The sequence below is a fragment of the Panicum virgatum genome, chromosome 8K (assembly GCF_016808335.1).
Source record: "Panicum virgatum strain AP13 chromosome 8K, P.virgatum_v5, whole genome shotgun sequence".
Classification (NCBI taxonomy): domain Eukaryota; kingdom Viridiplantae; phylum Streptophyta; class Magnoliopsida; order Poales; family Poaceae; genus Panicum; species Panicum virgatum.
The window spans coordinates 53,886,851-53,907,720 of record NC_053143.1 but is presented as its reverse complement, the minus strand read 5'-3'; the positions used below and the strand labels follow the sequence as shown (position 1 = coordinate 53,907,720).

Sequence of the window (20,870 nt, the reverse complement as noted above, 5' to 3'; positions counted from 1 at the left end):
TCGTTTCCTCGCTCTCTGGTTCAGCTCTTCATCTTCCTCCTTCTTCCTCCTTTTCCCCTACTTTCTCTTGCTTCCAGGTTTCTACCGATCTGATTACTTTAGTTTTGGTTAGTCAAGGTAGATTTGCTTGCTTGTGTTGTGGATTTGCTTTTGTTCTTCAGAGTGAATCTAAGTGGTCTTTGTTTGCTAATTTTTTTAACTCTAGTTTGCTTCTCATCTCACCCCGCTATCTTTTTTATTGAAGCAGCTTTGAGCTTTTTTTCTATCCGGGTTCCTGTGGACCTCTGTTGTTTGTTACATTGCAAAACTTCCCTTGGATTTGAGGATTCTGTTTTCTACATGTTGGCATCGCTTTTCTCTGCGTCCTTGGGTCACCGGTGTTGGTCTTCATCAACGAAGTATTCTTTCTCTTCAAACTCCTAGGTAGGCTTCTCCGCCCTATAGCTCCAAGCATCATTATGAGTTCCTTCGGACTCTGGTGCCTCTGGTGGCTTTCATCGCTGAGCTTCATGGAGGTGACGACTGTGTTTTGTAGCTCGCTCGTGAATTCCTTTAGGCTCTCGCTTCTACTGTGAGTGGAGGTGTTCGTGTGTGTCTAGTCGTCGTTTAGGCCTGGTTCATAATTAGCTTCGCTTTGGAGGACCTTTTTGTAAGACTGCTACATCTACAATATATGTTGTAAGGTTGTTTTCAAAAGAAATTTGTATGGTGCAGTCGGTCCAGCGGACACATCTGATGTCCACAGTTTATGCTTCCCCTATCACCCAATTATGCTTTGCAATAATTAAGTGTTGTCTAATCTTTAATTTTCTTGATGAAGTTTTTATTCAACATATATAGATCAATATCCCATCGCAAACATGCTACTTTGAAGAATAGATTGCCACACTTAATCAGCTCCTACATTGTGTGTACCGATCCTTAGCTGCACACTATCAACTGCGCCTTGCCAGAAGTTTGCTTGATAATAACTAATACATCATATTGCGACTCGATTTTGTGTCATTCCCGCTCTCATGTTGCCAAACTTGCTAATTCATCCCTTCTGTAGTGCTCCCTCATCGCTTCTCCTTCTTTTGCTAACCCTGCAAAAAAATGCAAAAAGCAAGCTGTGTCGCTTCCTCGACTCTATTCCATGCAGTTATCAATCATCATGTAACGGCATGTTAGTTTTTTGGGTTAAAGATGCTGATGGATTCAACCTCAACCTTATTAGCTTTCTCTATGCTGTGGTTAGCTCCTCTCCTAAGAAAGCAACCATTGTTTCTTTCAGACTCGGCCAACAATTGATCTGTTATATTCTGCACTGCCTGACATGCAGCTTTTAATTGGCCACCACCGAGCTCAGGCTGTATGTGGCCAACGTTCTTGTCCTCACCTCCTCACTCCACCGAAGATGTCGTCAATCATGTCCGATAGATGGTCGATGGCCAAGACCCGTCTTCACCTCTATTTATTGCCCTCTTGCTAGTCCAATGATCTTCCTCCCCTATTGAAACTTGTACCTATCCTAGCCGCTTGCAACTATCGTCGTTCTCTCGAGAACGTGCATGAGATACATATGAGTAGCTCATGATGACTTTGGCGGCGCTTTAGCCACACCACCATGCTGCTAAGTGCTAACCACTACCACCCCTCGTGCCCGGTCTCTAGCCCCAGGCATCCTGCAAGCCTAGGGACACCTCTCTGTAGATCAAGGAATGCTTGCCGCCTAGGCAGCCACCATCAACTGAATGAAGCCTCAATGTCCAGGTGATTGGAGAATTTTAAGTGTGATGAATAAAACTTTATTCATATTCTAAATCGATCGTAGATAAAAATAATTAATCTTCTATGGATGCAAATCAGCAGATGCAATGGAGAGATAAAATCTGCCCCCGGATGGCCCGGACATGAGTCGCTCGCCTAGAGAGCCATGGAGCGGATAACGATGTCGTCCTGGTGTTGTTGCCACGCAGGATGTCACGCATATTGCCACAGTCCTTTTCCAAAATAAAAAAGTGCTAATTTTTATATTTTGGTTTTGGTATGTGTGATTGTTTTTCTGGAACTGCAGATGAGAAATTAGTAAAGAGTTGCTTATCTTATTGGTTGTATATTCTTTTCCTTTTATAGAATTTATTATATATGCATATTATTATCTTTTCTATTAATAATCTAATATTTTTAGTCGTATTTGATATGGGCTCTTTAGATAAATCTAAGCCATTAGACCTTCATAAAATCCGACGGTGCAATTTTAGATTAACGTGGGAATTTCTAGACCTCTTTGAGAGATCAGGTTGAGAAACGACGGAGAACTCTTTTCGGCTAGAAAAAAACTGTGCAAGACAAAGCTAATTGTACCAATTGTTTTAAGGTTCTATTTATATATTGAGCCTAATATAGATGACAGAGTCGGTCTTGTACCGAGCAAAAGCTTTGATGTACGTGAGAGTGTACGTGATAGAAACGGATATATCTTTATGATGTGACCTTTCTTTATTTTTTAAATCCTATCCATAAACGAAGCAGTATAGAGCCCTAGTTTGAGCAACCAAACTTTGTTTGCTTGATGTAACCTTGCCAGAAACGAAGCATGCAACCTTTCCAAGTATAGACAGTTTAATGTCGCTAAAACAATGGAGTCCGACTCTAATAACAATAGGAAATATAAAAAAATTTATTCAATGTGGATTTTTATGTGATATGGATTTTTTTATATGATATGAATTCTTAGAATAATATAGACCGTTAGATCTTCACATAATCCAACGTGTATATTCTTCTCTTTTTTAGATTACGTGGGAATTTCTAAACCCTCTCGGCGAGCGTGGTGATTTATTTTAACACTATTGTATTAAGATCTTATAATAATATAGACCGTTAGATCTTCATAAAATCCAACGGTGTATATTCTTCTCTTTTTTAGATTAACGTGGGAATTTCTAAACCCTCTTGGCGAATGTGGTGGCTTCTTTTAACACTATTGTATTAAGATAATAGATTATACATTAATTGAATAATTCTTATGCCGTTAATCAGTGGTAACCATAAACCAAGTAGGTCTTCAGACGAGCTGTTAAGAAGTTTCTAGGGTGTTCTGCAACTTACAAATAAATCAGGTTCTTGGAAGATACTTTTCCCATCAGGGATGTAGTAAATCTCTAGTCAGTTCCATCATCCAGGTGGAGTACTCTTCATGAAGGGTAACTATAACTACTCTATGACATGTTAAAACAGTACAAACTGAACACTGTAAGAAAGGATGTAAGAAAATAAATTCTAGGCAATGCTTGATACCCAGTATCTTCTTATAGCCATCTAATAAGGCATCAATAGATTATCCCCTTGTCCAAGTGTAGATATCCAGGTCTTCGCAGTGAAGTTGTCGGGACTGCCGCGCAAGCCTAGGCACCCATAGTGAGGAGATCTCTTGCATATCCTCGTCGAGCCACAACTGCTGCAAGTTGTCCAACTTCTCAACACATCTCAAATCTGGACAGTCATGTGCTCGCAGCCGTCTCACTTGGGGAAGATTTGATACCCTCTCCAGGCGTTCACATCCTTCAATTACAAGGACCTGTGAGAGGAACGGGAAATTCTCCACCACCTTAAGGTTACCCACATATCTCGGTTGGAGCTCCTTCAAGCTGGTGGCCTGCTGTCCAAGCTGTTGTGGGAGAGCTCGCAGATTTGGTCAGTCGTCAATATACAAGTTCTTCAAACTAGGCAGTAGCTCCATTCTTGGACATGGAGCTTCCCCCTTTTCAGGTCCACCTCCAACGCCTTCTTCATTTACTGCTGATTTTTCTTCTTTTTCGATGAATGACCACTCCTCTAATTCGGGCATCTGTCGCATGAGCAGCGATTCAAGCTTCGGGAATGCAATTGCCTCTGCAGAGGATGAATTACTCACCATGTAGCTAACAAATTCAGGCCCAATCTTGGCAACCATGCTTGCCCCCATAATTTCCAAATACTTCAAGTTAGGTAGCTGCCCGATAGGAGGGAGGTACAGACAGGATCTGCAATTAACGAGGCTTAAGTGTTTCACTGAAGATAAATGAGCACCATCAATCCAAGTGGGAAATTTCCGACCAAAGAATCCCCCAAATACTAGCTCTTCCAAGCTCTGCGGAAGGATCAGCTGCTCAAATATACTCTCAATCCTACTAATATCCTCTTCATGATAGTGTTCATATGGAAATGGAAACTCAGTGCACCACAGACGCAAAACTTTGAGATGTTTTTTATATTTTAGTAAAGATTCTACACCACAATGAGCTGCCTTTTCCAATTTAATCATATCAAGACGCCTCAACTGCAAAAGAGAATCCAATTCATCCAAATTCCATCCATCCCACATTTTTGAATTATCACTGCTATTACCAATCGGAAATCCTTCTAAATCATTCAGATTTTTCAATAGTCCTATCCCTTTTGGAACCCGATTTATTGGTGTTTCACGGAGACCGATGCGTCTTAAGTTGCATAATTGAGTAATTCCCAAAGGAAGGCTTCCCAGAGAATAACAACCTTCCAGGTTTAATATTTGAAGACTTATGAGAGAACTGATGGACTCTGGAAGATAACATATGCCAGTCAAATCAAGATCTAGTGACCGTAAATGTACCATATTTCGAATGGAATTTGGAATAAATTGTATTAGCGAGCCAGTCAAATTTAAATACGCGAAGGTGTGAAAATCTTCTAAATATTGTGTTCTCAGATCCTGGTGACTTAGCAAAACGAATGTTTAATGTCCTTACTCTACTATGGTCCCTGTCCACATTGGGGAAAATTAAAGAATTCTTGTCATTGGCAATTGAAACTCGTCGCAACTTGGAGAAAGGTTTAGCACTAAATGATAGTATATCTCCACAAAAATATTCTTCTCCTGATAAATGTCCAGCAAGTTGCCTCAGAAGATCATGCATTTTGCAGAAAGAGTAGTCAAAACATATAGGGGCTGGTTGAAGCAGATTTCTATATATCAACTCATAGTAATATTCTTCAGCTGTATCTTCAAGAAGTTATTCTTCTTCCTCTTCTACAAAACCTTCAGCGACCCAAAACCTGACAAGATCATCACGATGCATTATCATATTTTCCGGATACAATGCGCAATAGAGGAAACATTGCTTCAAACACCTTGGTAGCTCATCATAACTCAGATACAATGCTCCTCTAAGCTCGATAGGAAGTTTGCCCATGGACCAAGCGCTTCTGTTTATAACCTTTCTCCATTCGCTCTCAGTTCGCTCTTTTGTTGCCAGAACACTAGCAATAACTTTGATTGCTAGATGAAGTCCACCACACATATGAACGATCTCCTCCATCCCTACACCTTGTAAGGTTTGCACTTCGATCGGTTCACTAAGGTTCATACTCTTCCATAGCAGCTCCCAACCCACATCTGCTGACATCAATTCAATTCGATGCACATCTGTCACACCCTAAAATATTTAATTTTAGGATGTGAATATCTTTTAAAATAACTTCATACACCTTTAAGGTTTTATGAGAAATTTCCAGAATTTCCGGAAAAGTTTATTCTCAATTTCTCTAGAGTTAAAATCATTTAATGGAAAGCTCTAAAATCTTTTTCATGAGTTCCAAGTATTTTATTTGGATTCTCATGTCCCGAACTACCTTCAATAAACTTTCATGAATTTTCGGATCATCAAGGTATCCTTTTCATTGTTTAAAATATTTATCTAGACTTTTCTAGATTTGTTTTAAGAATGAAAATATATTCTCGACAAATGAAATCCTTTCTTTTTCTTTTCATCTCGAGTTGGATTCAACTCGTTTTGGCTCTAGTCCGCCCTAAATCCTAGAATCGTGTTGCGTGCAAGCTTGATCTTGGCCATCGCCTTGATCTCGTTGTTTGTCGCGTTTCCGTTCAAAGCTTCTCGTTAATGTACCGAAAACAAACACCCTTGTTCTCGTCTTTTGCCTTTCCTTTCCAAAGCTTAATAGCTTATCGAAGCTAGCTGACTGACAATCATCGCCGATCATTTTCCTTCACCAAGTTGGGGTTACTTCGTAGTTTCTCCATGAGATGAGAAATCTTTTGAGTTTTTTCTCTTTCTTTATATCGTTCTTCAGTTCCGAATATTTCATTGCAGTTGAATCAAGCGTTTTATCACCATCCACCCTTTTCCCTCTATTCCTCTCCAACACCGTAAGATGCCATGGATTTCCCCGCTCTCTTCCTCAGTATAGTAGCCACCCTGTCACTCCTTTCCCTCTCTCCAAAGCTACCGGTCTCAACTATCATCCACCTTCGATCCTTTTCTTTCTTGGCTACAGCAGCTTTATCGTGCCATGCTTGGTACTCCTGTGCGTGCGCGTCAGGACTCGTTCAACGAGTTTGGTACGACCATGCATGCTTGATCTGGTCGTACCACACGCACGAGCTAGCTGTTCGCGCCATGCCTATTTCGGACTTCACCTCGAGATCGGAGGGCCCTCGTTGCAGTCCACAGCATGCACGTCATGCAAGCCCGACCATCTGCGTCCTTTAAAAAGGTGTTGCCTGCAGACTTAACCTTCTTCGGCCCATGAACAAACCCATTTCGGCTTAGCTCAAACCCCTTCGGTCCAGCCCAGTCCTGCATGCAACCTGCTTGGCTCTTTAGCAGCTGACCTCATCGGGTCCAGGTGCTGTGCGACGTCTCCTCCTGGGCGTGCGTGCGTTGCATTCCACGCGCCCGTGCCTATAAATCGCGATGCCCAAGCCCCTGCGACCTCCTCTGCATCGCCGGCTCTAGGGCTCCACGCCACCCGTACCCTCCTCCTGCTCGTGAGGCACCAGCACGCCGAGCCTACCCAGCACCGCCATCAGGGAGCCAGGCGCCCAGGCCTCCCTGCGCCCCTACTCCATGGCACCCTCCCCTGCATGCGACTCACCTTGCGCCTACGTCGCGGGGCCAAGACACCTTGTGACCTCCCCTGTTGCTGAACGTGGAGGTGCCCAGCCCTGTGTGCGCCGCCCCTCTCCCGAGAGCACGCCACCACCAAGGCCGAGCGTGCTGGCCTCCTCCGTTCCCCAGCAACACCTCGCCCCTCGCCCCCTGCAGCAGGTCGCCCAGACCCCTTACATCGCCCCTACACAGCATTGCTGCCCAGGCTTGTTCGCTGGTCATGAACAGACCAATGCCGCCCCCCCTTCCGGCTTCGGTTCCCGTCGCTATGATCCACCTCCACCATGGGTAAGCAGTAAAACGGATTCCCCTCAATCTCCTCTTTCTTTCCCCCACTTTTCCCTCTCTCTTGTGGTCTAAATCGCTGCAATTTTGGCCAGATTCTAGTTCCTGTACGGCAGCCATGGAGGAGATGGAGCTTTTGCGATCTAGCCCCTGGAGAACATTGTAATCTGCTGTTTTTCTTTGTGTCTTGTGAAATCCTATGTTACCCGGATACTTGGATACGGATACGGATACGCGATACGTTGATACTCCGATACGTCATTTTTCCTAAAACACTGATAAGGGGATATGCGAATATATATATATAATATATATATAAAAATGTTCCAGACTAGTTCAAAACGACCATATTTCATAGTATGATAATATAAAAATAGTATGGAAATGATAAATCTACTCTTTGCGTTACCTCCCTGACCCTTTCCAATCTTCTCCAGCACCTCGACATACCTCCACAAGGGCTTCATCTCATTGTCGTGTCGAGGAAAAACATGAACAACAGCCAAAATTTGGCTTGCCCTAGCTGAATTGTTGCCTGATGAAGGAACAGCACCTGCAGTACCAGTAGTAGTGCTGGATGCAGATGGATCTGACGCCCCAATTTCACTCGCCATTGATTAGATTGGAGCAGGGGCAGGATGATCGGGTAGAGGCGGACTGGGCGACGGTGATGGGAGATGGCGATGGTGCAATTGGTTGCTACGTGGAAAATGACGAAGGGATGCGTGGATAGAGGGTCTCGTGTGTATAGATGGTGTATTTACACGGTTAATGAGGGGTTAGGGTTTTGACGTGTTGGGAAAGAATCGGAAAGGTGTCGACAAAGTATCGATATTATCTTATTTATTTAAATATTATTTAAATATTCTATACTTGTCCGACAAGTATCGGAGGAGTATCGGTATCCTGTAAGTATCGGAGGAGTATCAGTATCTGATACTTGAGGGTTCACAAGTATCCGCGCATCGTAGGTGAAATCTGCAGTAAACCCCCTAGATGTATTAGATCTTTTCAGTCTAGCCCCAACCCTAACCTTTTCCGGATCTACCCCTATCATTTGCTAAATTCGCGAGCATAGTTTCCTGTGCCTTGTTAAAATCAGCAGCTAGCCAAGTCTACGGTTAATCACGACTAGATCCTAGATCATCGTTTAGCCTGTAGTTTTTGCGTTTTAGATCTGTTTCAGTTTGTTCTTGTCGCGTTAGTTTTCTTTCAGCATAAGCTATCATGTTGCAACGTTGTAGTATCGTAGTTTTTGTTTCAAAATTAAATTTAGATTTAATTTGATTAAAGTTCTCTCATCTAATTTTTTTTCTAATTAAAAGCTAATTAGATGTTGCTCCGGTTATCATAATTAATGTTAATTTGTTTAATATCAACTCAAATGTGTTTTCAAATTAATTTGTTAGTTCCAATCGAATTATATAAAGTTGTGCGTTTAGATGCTCTCACAAGTTTCTTCCGAATTTATTGTTTAATTAGTGTAATTTGTACATAGATAATTGAATAAAATTGGACTAAGTTCTACTTCGCTTTTGAAAATAAGTATAATATGAGCTGATCATAATTGGGATATTTCTTAAAAATATCCTTTTCACATGTTTTCTAAATAAAATATTTTAAGCTCATAGTTGTTTTGTTCAGTAGTAATATAAACTTTCGATAGCTGTTTCTTTTCAACCCTAGCTTTGTTTTCTGCGTTTCTAGCGCTCTCGTAACCGTACCAGCGAGCCCTATCCTTTAATGCGCTCTTTTAAAACCATTCTTTTGTTTTGGTGTTTTGTTCTTAGTTGTACTTCTTGTTTGCTTGTATGGTTGCCCGATGATTGCTTCGAGTAGAAGGATCGCCGTTCGAGGATTGAAGATCAAGTTCTTTCAAGTGAGCAATAGCTGAAGAGCAGTAAGAGTAGCTTTTCGTTGGAGAAAGGCAAGTGACCCTATTACCCCAACCATACTTCTATCTATGCTTATTTATGAGAATACTTGATTTAATTGGAACATAGAGAACCACCCAAGAAAACAGTGCAACCACAATACCATATGGCTCTGGTCTTGGCTAAGTAATTCGATGATATATATGTCGTGCCTGGGGCGTTTGATTGGTGGATTTTGGGTTACCGAGAATTGATGAAGTGGGTGATAGAAGCTTCATCTTCTAAGGTACCGCAGAAAGTAAGGGACCAGTGCGTACATACAGTGATTCTTTGGAAAAACCTCGTAGCGTCCCTATGCAGTCATACATAAGGAAGTGTGATATAGTGCTTGGCCCGCACTTGCATGGTTGGGTTTAAAGTTCTTTGAACTTTTACGCGAATTGTGGTGAAAGTGTACAACCTCTGCAGAGTGTAAAACTGATATATCAGTCGTGCTCACGGTCAAGAGCGGCTTGGACCCTCACATGATTAATTTTACTTAAAGATGAAATTAAATCATTTTCTGGTTATTTCTTGTGGTCTTGCTGAGTACCAACCATAAGTGTACTCACCATTGCTTATTGCTGCTCAGAATGAGAAGGTTTATGAAGTCTTTTGAAGATGTTGATGAGTTCTAGGCGTACACAACCTCCGGTCGATTGCCTCTGAAGTTTGGATTCTTCGTTTCCAGGATAAACTGTATAACTCTGATAGTCTTTTAATTGTTGTAATTCTTTTTACATGATACTTGTTAGATATATATGTGCTGTGTGTATCTCTTATATTTCCCTTTAGTTGGAGGGCCTCTTTGCATATTGTATAAATGTATATTCTGCCCCTTTGGGCCATGGAATAGATTGAGTTGCTCATTCTAACATGGTAACAGAGCTAAGGTCCCCAGCCAGGATCCCTTCCACCGTCGCCGGCGTGCCATCGGCGACCCGCCGGTGAGCAGCCACCGCCGGCCGGCGAAGAGCAGCTCCACCTCTCTTCTTCCTCTTCTCCCTCTCCCCTTTTCCTTCCTTTTCTTACCTCCCGGATCTCTCCTTCCTCTTGCCTCTCACCTGCCCCGACGCCTACGCCTCCGCGCGCTCCGCCGGCCTCGTCCCTCGGCGCCTCTGCGGCCGGCAGCCGTGCCACCGGGCCGTAGCCGCGCCCGCTGGGCCGCTCGCCGCCACTCCGTCGCGGCCTCAGCCGCGCGTCCCCTGCCGCCTGTACGGCCTCGCGGCCTCAGCCCCGCGGGTCCCAGCTCCCGCGGGCTCTGCTCGACCGCACGGGCCCCTGCCGCCCGTGCGGTCCCAGCTCCCGCGGATCCCTGTTCCCGGGGGTCCGTGCGCCGGCCGCCGTCGTCCTATTCCCGCGGCAGCCTTCGCGCGCCCCGTCGGCTCCGCGTCTTCGCGCGCTCCGCCGGCTTCGCACCTCGGCGCCTCTGCGGCCGGCAGCCGCGCCACCGGGCCGCAGCCGCGCCTGCTGGGCCGCTCGCCGCCCCTCAATCGCGGCCTCGTGGCCTCAGCCCCGAGGGCTCTGCTCGACCGCGCGGGCCCCTGCCGCCCGCGCGAACCCAACCCCTCCCGGCTCGAGCCCTCTGCTCTACTCGAGCCTCCCCTCCCCTGCTCTGCTCTCGAGCCTCCCTGCTCATTATAAAAAAAAAGAAAGAAAAAGATACAGAGTGAGCTCAGCAGTTCTGGTCTCGCTGATGGCCTCTTCCACCACTATCTCGGGCTCTGCCTTAGAGCAAGAGCTGCTCACATTGTTTTGCCGCCTCAATGCAGCTACTTCCTCTCTTTCTGGGACTATTGCTCGTGCTTCTGATTCCCCACTACCGCATCCTTACCATGACACATCGTCTCAACGGTTCCTTGATTCTGGTGCTTCATTTCATATGACTCCAGATTCAACCCAGCTATCTTCCTTGTCTTCTCTTGATCACCCTCTTGTTGTTCAGATAGCTGATGGCACCTCTCTTCCAGTTACTGGACGAGGTGTTCTTTCAACGTCTTCCTTTCATGTGCCTACCGTTCACATGTTCCTAGCCTCACTATGCAGCTGATGTCTGCTGGCCAGATCACTGATCATGGATGTCGGATCATTCTTGAGTCGGACTCTTGTTGTGTTCAGGATATTCGCATGGGACTTCTTGTTGGGACTGGGCCTCAGCACCATGACTCTCAGCATCTTTGGGAGCTTGACTGGCTTCGCCTTCCCTCGTCCACTATGACGAATCCCTCATCCAGCTCACCTGCACCCATGGTTGCTGCTTCTACTACTGCACCTACCTTTGCTCAGTGGCAACGTCGCCTTGGCCATCTCTCCGGTTCGAGGCTATCCACTCTTGTGGGCAGTGGTGTTCTAGGTCCTGTGTCTGGTGATGCTGCACTTCATTGTATGGGTTGCAAACTTGGTGAACAGTTGCAACTCCCTTATCCATCTAGTGATTCTGTATCGCAGCGTCCTTTTGATCTCATTCACTCTGATGTATGGGGGCCAGGTCCTTTTGTCTCCAAAGGGGGGTCACTCCTATTATGTCATTTTCATCGATGATTATTCACGGTTTACCTGGATTTATCTTATGTCCTCTCATGGTCAGTTTCTATCTACTAGCAATTTGCCACTATGATTCACACTCAGTATGATTCTCCCATTCGTGCTTTTTGTGCTGATTCTGCTAGTGAGTACATCTCTGCTACGCATCGCCGCTTCCTTGCTGACCAGGGCACCCTTCCTCAATTTTCTTGTCCTAGTGCCCATGCTCATAATGGTGCTGCCGAACGCAAGCATCGTCACATACTTGAGACTGCTCGCCCTTTACTACTCTCCTCTGAGCTTCCACCTCACTTCTGGGCTGAGGCTGTTTCTATGGCTATTTTTCTCATTAATAGATAGCCTTCCTTAGTTCTTCAGGGTTGTACCCCGTATGAGCATTTGTTTGGCCATCCACCCAACTACAGTCATCTCCGTTGCTTTGGGTGTGCCTGCTTTGTTCTTCTCCCCCCTCGTGAGCGCACTAAGCAAACTGCTCAATACGTTGAGTGTGTTTTTCTTGGGTACAGTACGGAGCATAAGGGTTATCGCTGCTACGACCCTGTTGCCCGTCGGATGAGGATATCTCGGAATGTCACCTTTGATGAATCCCGCCCTTTTTACCCTCGTTCCTCCTCCACCTCCTCTTCCACTACCGCGGAGTCTATCTCCTTCTTGACTCTTCCTGACGTGTCTTTTCCACTGCCATCCACTCCACTACCACCACCTTCTGCTCCTTCTATAGTTCCTCCACCTCCACCTGAGCCTTCTCAGTCGCTCTTTGGGCCTCCTCCCGTCGAGGTTCCTCTTTCTCCTCTTGTGTCTTCTCCGTTGTCCCCTAGTCCTACTCTTGTGATGATCCCTCCACGTGAGATCACCCACGTCTACTCTCATCGCCCGAGACCTCCACCTCCGCCTTCACCTGAGTCGTCTTTCTCACTCCTCGGACCTGCTCCTGTGGTGGCCCCTCCTCGTGAGATCACTCACGTCTACTCTCGTCGTCCGAGAACTCCACCTTCACCCGAGTCTTCTTCCTCACTCCTTGGTCCTGCTCCTGAGTCACCATCTCGTTATGATCTTCGTGATCGTGGTGCCCTACGACCTCCAGAGTGCTATGGCTTCACTGCTGCTGCACTTGTTGAGCCAGCCACTTACCAAGAGGCTGTTGTCCACCCTAACTGGCAGCACGCCATGGCTGAGGAGATTGCTGCCTTGGAGCGCACTGGTACAAGGGATCTTGTCATGTTGCCATCTCATGTGAATCCTATTACTTGCAAGTGGGTCTATAAGATCAAGACTCGCTCTGATGGCTCTCTTGAGTGCTACAAGGCTCGTCTTGTAGCTCGTGGTTTTCAGCAGGAGCACGGTCGTGATTATGATGAGACTTTTGCACCAGTTGCTCACATGACCACAGTTCGGACTCTTCTCGCTGTTGCCTCTGTCCGACAGTGGTCCATCTCCCAGCTTGATGTCAAGAATGCCTTTCTCAATGATGAGCTACGTGAGGAGGTTTACATGCAGCCACCTCCAGGCTACTCTGTTCCGGATGGCATGGTTTGTCGTCTGCGTCGCTCCCTTTACAGCCTCAAGCAGGCTCCTCGGGCCTGGTTTGAGCGTTTTTCCTCCGTTGTCACTGATGCTGGTTTTAAGCCCAGCGCCCACGATCCCGCTCTCTTTGTCCACACTTACCCTCGTGGTCGCACGCTTCTTCTCTATGTTGATGATATGATCATTACTGGTGATGACTCTCAGTTCATTGACTTTGTGAAGAAGCGTCTTAGTGACAAATTCTTAATGTCTGATCTGGGTCCTCTTCGTTACTTCCTTGGTCTCGAGGTTTCCTCCACGCCTGATGGCATCTACCTCTCCCAGGAGAAGTACATTCAGGATCTTCTCTATCGTGCTGCTCTCACCGATCACCGCACTGTTGACACACCCATGGAGCTTGGTGTTCAGTTGCGAGCCACTGATGGTGAGCCTCTTGCGGATCTGACTCGCTACCGGCATCTTGTTGGTAGTCTTGTCTACCTTGGGATCACTCGTCCTGACATCTCTCATGTTGTTCACATCCTGAGTTTGTCTCTGCACCCACCCAACTTCATTACACTCACCTCCTTCGGGTTCTTCGATATCTTCGTGGCACTAGCTCTCGTCGGTTGTTCTTCTCTCGTTCTAGCCCTCTTGAGCTTCAGGCATACTCTGATGCAACCTGGGCTAATGACCCTTATGATCGTCGCTCTCTCTTTGCTTATTGTGTCTTTCTTGGGTCCTCCTTGATTGCTTGGAAAACCAAAAAGCAGACAACAGTTTCTCATTCAAGTGCTGAGGCTGAGTTGAGGGCTATGGCAGCAGTGACAGCTGAGATCACTGGCTCCAGTGGCTACTTGAGGATTTCGGTGTGATGGCTTCACACCAACTCCTCTCTCCTCTGATAGTACTGGTGCGATCAATATTGCTTGGGATCCTGTGAAGCATGAACTCACCAAGCACATCGGTGTTGATGCTTCTTACTTGAGATCGCAGGTGCATGATCAGATTGTGGCTCTTCAGTATGTGCCTTCCGAGTTTCAATTGGCGAACTTCTTCACAAAGGCACAGACAAGGGCTCAGCACAGCTACTTCCTCTCCAAACTCAGTGTTGTGGATCCCCCATGAGTTTGAGGGGGGGTGTCAGATATATATGTGCTGTGTGTATCTCTCTTGTATTTCCCTTTAGTTGGAGGGCCTCTTTGCATATTGTGTACATGTATATTCTGCCCCTTTGGGCCATGGAATAGATTGAGTTGCTCATTCTAATAATACTGTTACTGATTATTCACTTACAATGTCACTGTATGTATGAAACTTGATCTTGGCATATATATAGTTATGCATTCGATTTTGTTTTTAAAATCGGGTGTGACAACATCGTCCACCCCAGTTGCTTGTGCAACTGTATCATTTCGAGTTGTTAACAGAATCACTGTAGTAGCTGCAGTGTGTAGCGGGATTCTAAGTAGATTATTCCACACACCATGCTGCCAAATGTCATCCAACACAAGAAATAAACTTTTGTTTTCAATTTCCATTGCAAGCTTTGCACTGAGTTCACCCACAGTTTCATCTTGATCATAATTTACCCCGATGTTTCCAAGAACTTCCTTTAATAAAGCAACTTCAGAATACTCCTGAGAAACACAAATCCATGCTTGTTTCCTAAAGGTTCCTTTTATCTTTTCATCATTATAGATTTTTTGAGCCAAAGTTGTTTTACCAACGCCTCCGGTTCCAAGAATACCAAACTTAAAAGTTTTCTTTTTCTTGTGTGCAAGCACCAGTTCCAAAATTCTTTTGCTGGCACGTGATGTTTCCTTCCCCACAAGGTTAGGCTCCAAAATTTGGCAAGTTTTCATCTTCCTCACTGCTGAAACATCCTCTTTAGTCTGCACATTCTGAAGCTTTAAAAATCTTTCACCTAGCTTTGTAATCTTCTCAAGTTCTGCATTGAAACTTTTTATTCGAATTGCAATCCGACGGTGTCTCTGAATAGTAGGAACGCAAGAGAAAACCGAGAATCCTGTACACCCAATCGAGTCTCTTGATGACGAGGATGTTGATGAAGGATAGTTTGCTAGCAGCTTGCTTCCCTCAATTTTGGCCATGTCAATAATATCATCAGCTTCATATATAGAATCTTTCAGCTCAGCGAGCCAATTGTTAACTGCCGACCCTTCTGTCCTTCTCTGCTCAGCATCATTAAGAAAGCATTGTATCTGGTTCATTGTTCTCAGCAATTCTCTAAGCTCTCCTTTTACCCCTAGAATAAGAATTGCCTCCTCTGCTATGATATCTTGCAACTTCTTAGCACATGATAAAACCAGAGAATGTAATATGGTTGCCATTAGCCAAACTTCTGAGGAAGGTCTTCAAGAAATTCCAAGTGATTTATTTGCAAGGGTAGCAGACTTGAAGACTGGCAATGAATCCACAACATGTGTTAAGACAGCTTGAAAAGCTAGACAAGGATCACTAAACTTTTATCCTAGTAACAGATTCACATAAATCACTACTTAATTTATGTTTATGTCTTGAACAAGTTGAGCTATGGAGGTTTATTGATGACTTTTTTTAATGGTACATAGCTTTTGAACCGCATTTAAAGTGTAGGTTACTTGAGCTGGGAAGTTGTACAACCTTGTAAATTATTAAACATGCTCAGAATAAATAATAATCAGTTCATTATTGTTATTAGAAATATTGAGCTGAGTAAATTTACAGAAAACGCTATGTGTTTCTGAGGAGCTAATGCACTAGGGTAAATGGTGCCTTTTCCGGATAATGCATAAATAATCTTCAAAGACAAAAAAAAGATCAATGATGGTGCTGGATAAATTAACAAATGTGGTGAGGTACTGACATATCAATAGTGAATTATCATGTTTGAGTTGACATTCATTTTAGTTCTTTCAGTTAAGGTGGCTTATCATTTGACTCGATCCTAGCGTAATCAAATACAGATCTTACATAGGATCCCACATACTGATCCTTGAGAGTAATGTTCCACTAGTCATACTTTATTATTAACATAGATGAATCATCTTTTTATGGATATTCCCTCCCCTGAAGCCTGTAATTGAATTTTCACATTCTAGCTGTGAAGCAGTGATAACAAATCACTAATAGTAACAACATTACAAAGGCATGTAAACAAAGAATCAATATCTGTAGCACAGTACCTTGCAGATCTATCTTCCAGCAAGCTAACAGGATTAATGATAAGATCCACTGGCCACTGCAACCATGTTATGGAACCATTTTGTGATGATGATCAGCCCATCATTACTTTGATATATCAAGTTCTAAACAAGCCCAAGAAAATGAAAAGGGACTGCTTGGAGAAATCAATAGACAGAAAGTTGACAATCAGCACAAGAGAGAACCCGCATATCAAGCTGCGACACCTATAAAAAATAGAAAGAGAGAGAAAAATTAATAGATGGACTGATGGAGTATTTGCTAGATAAATTGGCTCAAAATCAACAAGAAGACTGGGCAAGCAGAACACAACATGAGCAGCTTAGCAGAAAAGAAGAATCAGCACTAAATCAGAGCTCTTAGAACAATAAAAGTTACCTGAATATGGGTAAATTGGTAAGCCACTGATCAGAGAGATGTACAAGAAGAGATCAGTATGTGCCAATGTGAATTTTACGCTCCCAGAAAGATCTCTTTTCCAACCAGCTAGCGTCCAGCAGGAAGGAACAGAAGCAGAGACACTGAGCAGAAAGGTAAATCAAGCATGACCTAACAGAAGTAAGGAATCAGAACTCTTTGTTGACGGACGCCAAGGTGCATAGTTCAGGAAGTAGCGTACCAAGCTGAAAGAGTGAAACGGCGGAGTAATGGTTGGAAAAAATTATATGTAGATTGCATAGCTCAGTCTGCACAGGACTGAACATATTTTTTGGTCAAGCAATGCAATGGTGTTGGGCGTTGACTCCGACTTGCAATTTGGCAGGTTAGGTTGGTTTTCATGTAAAATGCTTTCTCCTTATTAATACATGCCGGAAGCTGTCCGGGTCTTTCGAAAAAAAAAAGATTACTCATCAGTAGTGGACCTAGTGGTATTATCCTATATCTTGCTAAGTTTGGTGGTGTATTCTGACGACCACGAGATCACCTTTTTAAGTTTTTATATCCACTAAGGCCAAATTTGACTTTGATCAACAAATTGTCAGAAACCAGGGGAAGCACTTGATGGAAGAAAATAGTTAGTAAATCAAACATTTGGTTTAAAGCTTTTAGATGTTTCGACTTCGAAATGAGATCCAGAATTTTCCTAGCTGGATTTTAAAGCTTTTCAGGATTTGAACCTCGAAAAAGGGATTGGCGAACTTTCAGTTGAGATTCAGAACCTGCATACCATGAACAGGGAAGAATGGAATTCTAACTGACTACAAGCTTAGAAAAAATCTCGACTTTGAATTGTGAGATGCACAAGCATCCAACCCTAAAAGTGTTATCCACTTGCAAATTTCAGCTGAGTTTCTCCAGTTGATTTGAAAAGCTGGTACCTGATGTTTGGCCGGATCGACGCGCGACGATTCGACTGAGATGAGCGCACTGGAGCTGCGCCTAGCCGAGGAAGCGGCGACAGAGAGCAGCGGAGGGAGCACTGGTACGAGCAGAAGGCCATCCAGAACGGCGAGGCATGGATCCGTGTCTAGCAGGGAGAGGAAGCTGGCACGCAGATCTCTGGTCAAAGATGTTCCCCCTGCGTCAGCAGTGAGCACGGGGCAAGCAAGCCACGGTGGCCTCCTTCCCCGCGAGCGCTGCCTGGCTATCCGGTGAGCTAGAGTGCCTTCCGCTCAGACAGGTGCGGCGACGGCGAGGAGGCGGCCACGGAGGACCGACCGGCGGCGACAGGCGGAGGTGAGGAGCCGATCTGAACCGAGGAGTTATGTGAATAATTTCGATCAAAATCAGGGGGTCACACGAAAATGCCAAACCGAGGGTTTTTTTTTTGTGAATATCATAGTTTCTGTTATTTTCAAAAATAGCTCCTCATTTGATTGCAACCAACCAATTCGAATCATGCTGAGGTCCTGCAAACACTTACTTCACTGGTACAAACGCCAACTCTACTCCGGGCATCGCAGAACTGGTGTAGCAACTGGCAGTTACAATAGTGAGTCGCAAGCCCCAGCCAAGATACGATCTGAACCTGCATTTCTTCTTCCTACTGCAAGATTAGGTTTACAGTTACAGAAGATGCGTTACTAAATAAGCAGGGCAACGAGGATCAAGAGTATGATTGTAAAAATAGCTCCGTGACACACCGTACATGTGATTGTTTTTCAAACCTTTAATCTGTGTGAATCATCACTGGCTTACAGCTAGCTGAGGGACGAAGCAGAGGAGTATGTTCAAGTTCAACACTAAAAAACTTCAAACATGTATATGTTGCAATGACTGCAGGGATACTTATTTGTACAGGCAAAGTAAACCAACACTGTAAACATGTGACATGATTGAACTCCGACTGACAGGGTCTAAAAAAAACTCCGATTGATAGAAAAGCAGACTACGTTGTTGTATATAACAATAATAACTGTATTGCTAGTCCTTGGAGCGCCTCTTGGCGAGCCCCCCGCGGGGCCCGAGTGATGAGCATCCGAGTGGCAGCAAGCAGGAGCGGGCCCAGGATTTGGGGTTTGGGTATTCAACATTTTCAAAGGTTCAAAATTTTTTTGGTCGTTGCTATGCATTGTAGCGCTGCTCGCGTCTTTTCGCGAGCAGCCGTTGCTTGCCGCACCGCTACGGTTCGCTGCCGCCAGCCCAAAGCAGAAAGAAAGCAGCCACACGGGAGAAGGGAAGTGGAATCGGGGTAGTTAGGGCTGGGAACATGGGTTGGAGCCGGTTGAGGTCGTGACTAGGCCGTCGTTGCGGCTGTGCGTAGAGGAGGCAAAGTGGACTATTTAAGCACAAGGGGTAATGTTAGATTGTGAAGCCTGTTTTGTGTAGATCATCTCCAAACTCCAAGAGACACCCTAAAGACTATTCTAATATCGAATTTAGGATTTTAGTGGAAAACCTCTCTCCATAAGTACTCTAAAAACAATCCCTCAAGGTAGCAACATCATAAATCATCTCTCTCCCCTTTTCACATCCGAGAACAAAATTCCACATTCGATTCCAAATACTTGCCATTTTAGAACAAGATCATAGACATTCAACCTTAAAATTCGTAGATTATGTTTCATTTCTAATATGTCAAGGTTCGAACAATAGGATATCTGGTATAAGGGAACTGTCGTGGGAATATAAAAATATAGGGAGAAGTAATATTTAGGATGACCCTCTACACAAGGATATAAAGAGTTAGAGACTACTCCCTCTATAAAAAAAACCATCCTATAAATTCTAGGACAAATTAATAAAATAGTAAAATGACCATATTTGTCCCTATTTATTACCCATATTTGACACTAATTGATTCTTGCATGCATGCATACGCACTTTCTCAAGAAAGTAAGATGACTTGTTTTTTTAGAATGTAAGGAGTATGATTTAAGAATTCTTTTAGAGATGCTTTTATTTGCTATTCTATGATACATATACATGTTATACACTATGTATATAAATTTTTTTGCCAAAAATTTTAGGTATTCACTTGAATACCCATGCCTACATGGTAGGCACGCCCTTGGCAGCAGGCGTCCTCGGCCTGGACGCTGGTCCAGACAGCCAGCATGATCTCGCCGCGGTGCAGCTTGTCGCCGTTCCGGTGCGCCAGGCGGTACCACTGCGGCCCGACCTGGCGCTCGGGGACGTCGGCCATGGCGAAGATGACGTGGCCGATGAATGCGCTCGAGAGGACGTCCTTGTCCTTGACGACGACCTCGAACTGGCTGGACGGCCACGGCAGGTGCTCGACGGAGAAGGCGAAGGCCTGGCGCCACTCCGGGTTGGGGTTCTTCTCCCGATGCTCGGTGAGGCCCTTCAGGTTGCCGGCCTTCACCTCCACAAAGGGGTCCACCGTGCCAGCGATGGCGTCTATGGTGGGGAGGTCGCGCGCCCTGCCGCAACATCCACGCACACCTGCGACGCATGGATGCTGCTCCGGCGCCGGCCGGCGGTTTGCTATGTGGTTGTGGTCAGGTCTCCACACCACCAGCAGCCCCCGATCTGAGTGCGGCCCGGTGGCGGAGGCGGAGTTTAGAACAGAGAGAACCAATGGAAGGGACGCCCTGCTGCAGGAAAATGTTTAAATAGGGTGGACAATGCTTAAGACTCGAGACGAGCTGGTGGCTTGTCGCCCTCAATGGACATGTTTCGTCCTCGCCATCTAGTAGTTGGCTAGCCGGCCTGTGTGTAAGCTACAATTGTGTAATATAATTTGACTACATAATTAGCATATAGACACCCAACTTGCAGCCAGATTGTAGCAATACTACTACATGCATGTCTACATCTACATGCCTCTCATTAACACTATCATTGTTGTTTTTTTTTGAACTTTAAAGGTAGGAGCGCAGCCATATCATATAAGAAGGAATAGAAAGCGGGTTCTTACAAAATTTGTGATTACCTGATCATAGTTGTTTTTACCTGATCAGTTATGCCATATATTGATTCGATAGCAACGCCCTAACTAGTTCCGTTGTATATGGTACTATCTGATTATTTTGCTTTTCTTTAATTTCCTACACTTGCATAAATGAAATCCAAAGGGTGGACGCAATAGTCAGGCTTTCTCATT

The 20,870-nt window shown here is 44.8% G+C and overlaps 1 pseudogene; it reads right to left on the bottom strand.

Moving 5' to 3' along the window:
* Window positions 1-3,245: 3,245 nt before the first annotated feature.
* Window positions 3,246-18,048, bottom strand: LOC120645240 (annotated as a pseudogene).
* Between the last annotated feature and the right edge of the window lie 2,822 nt (window positions 18,049-20,870).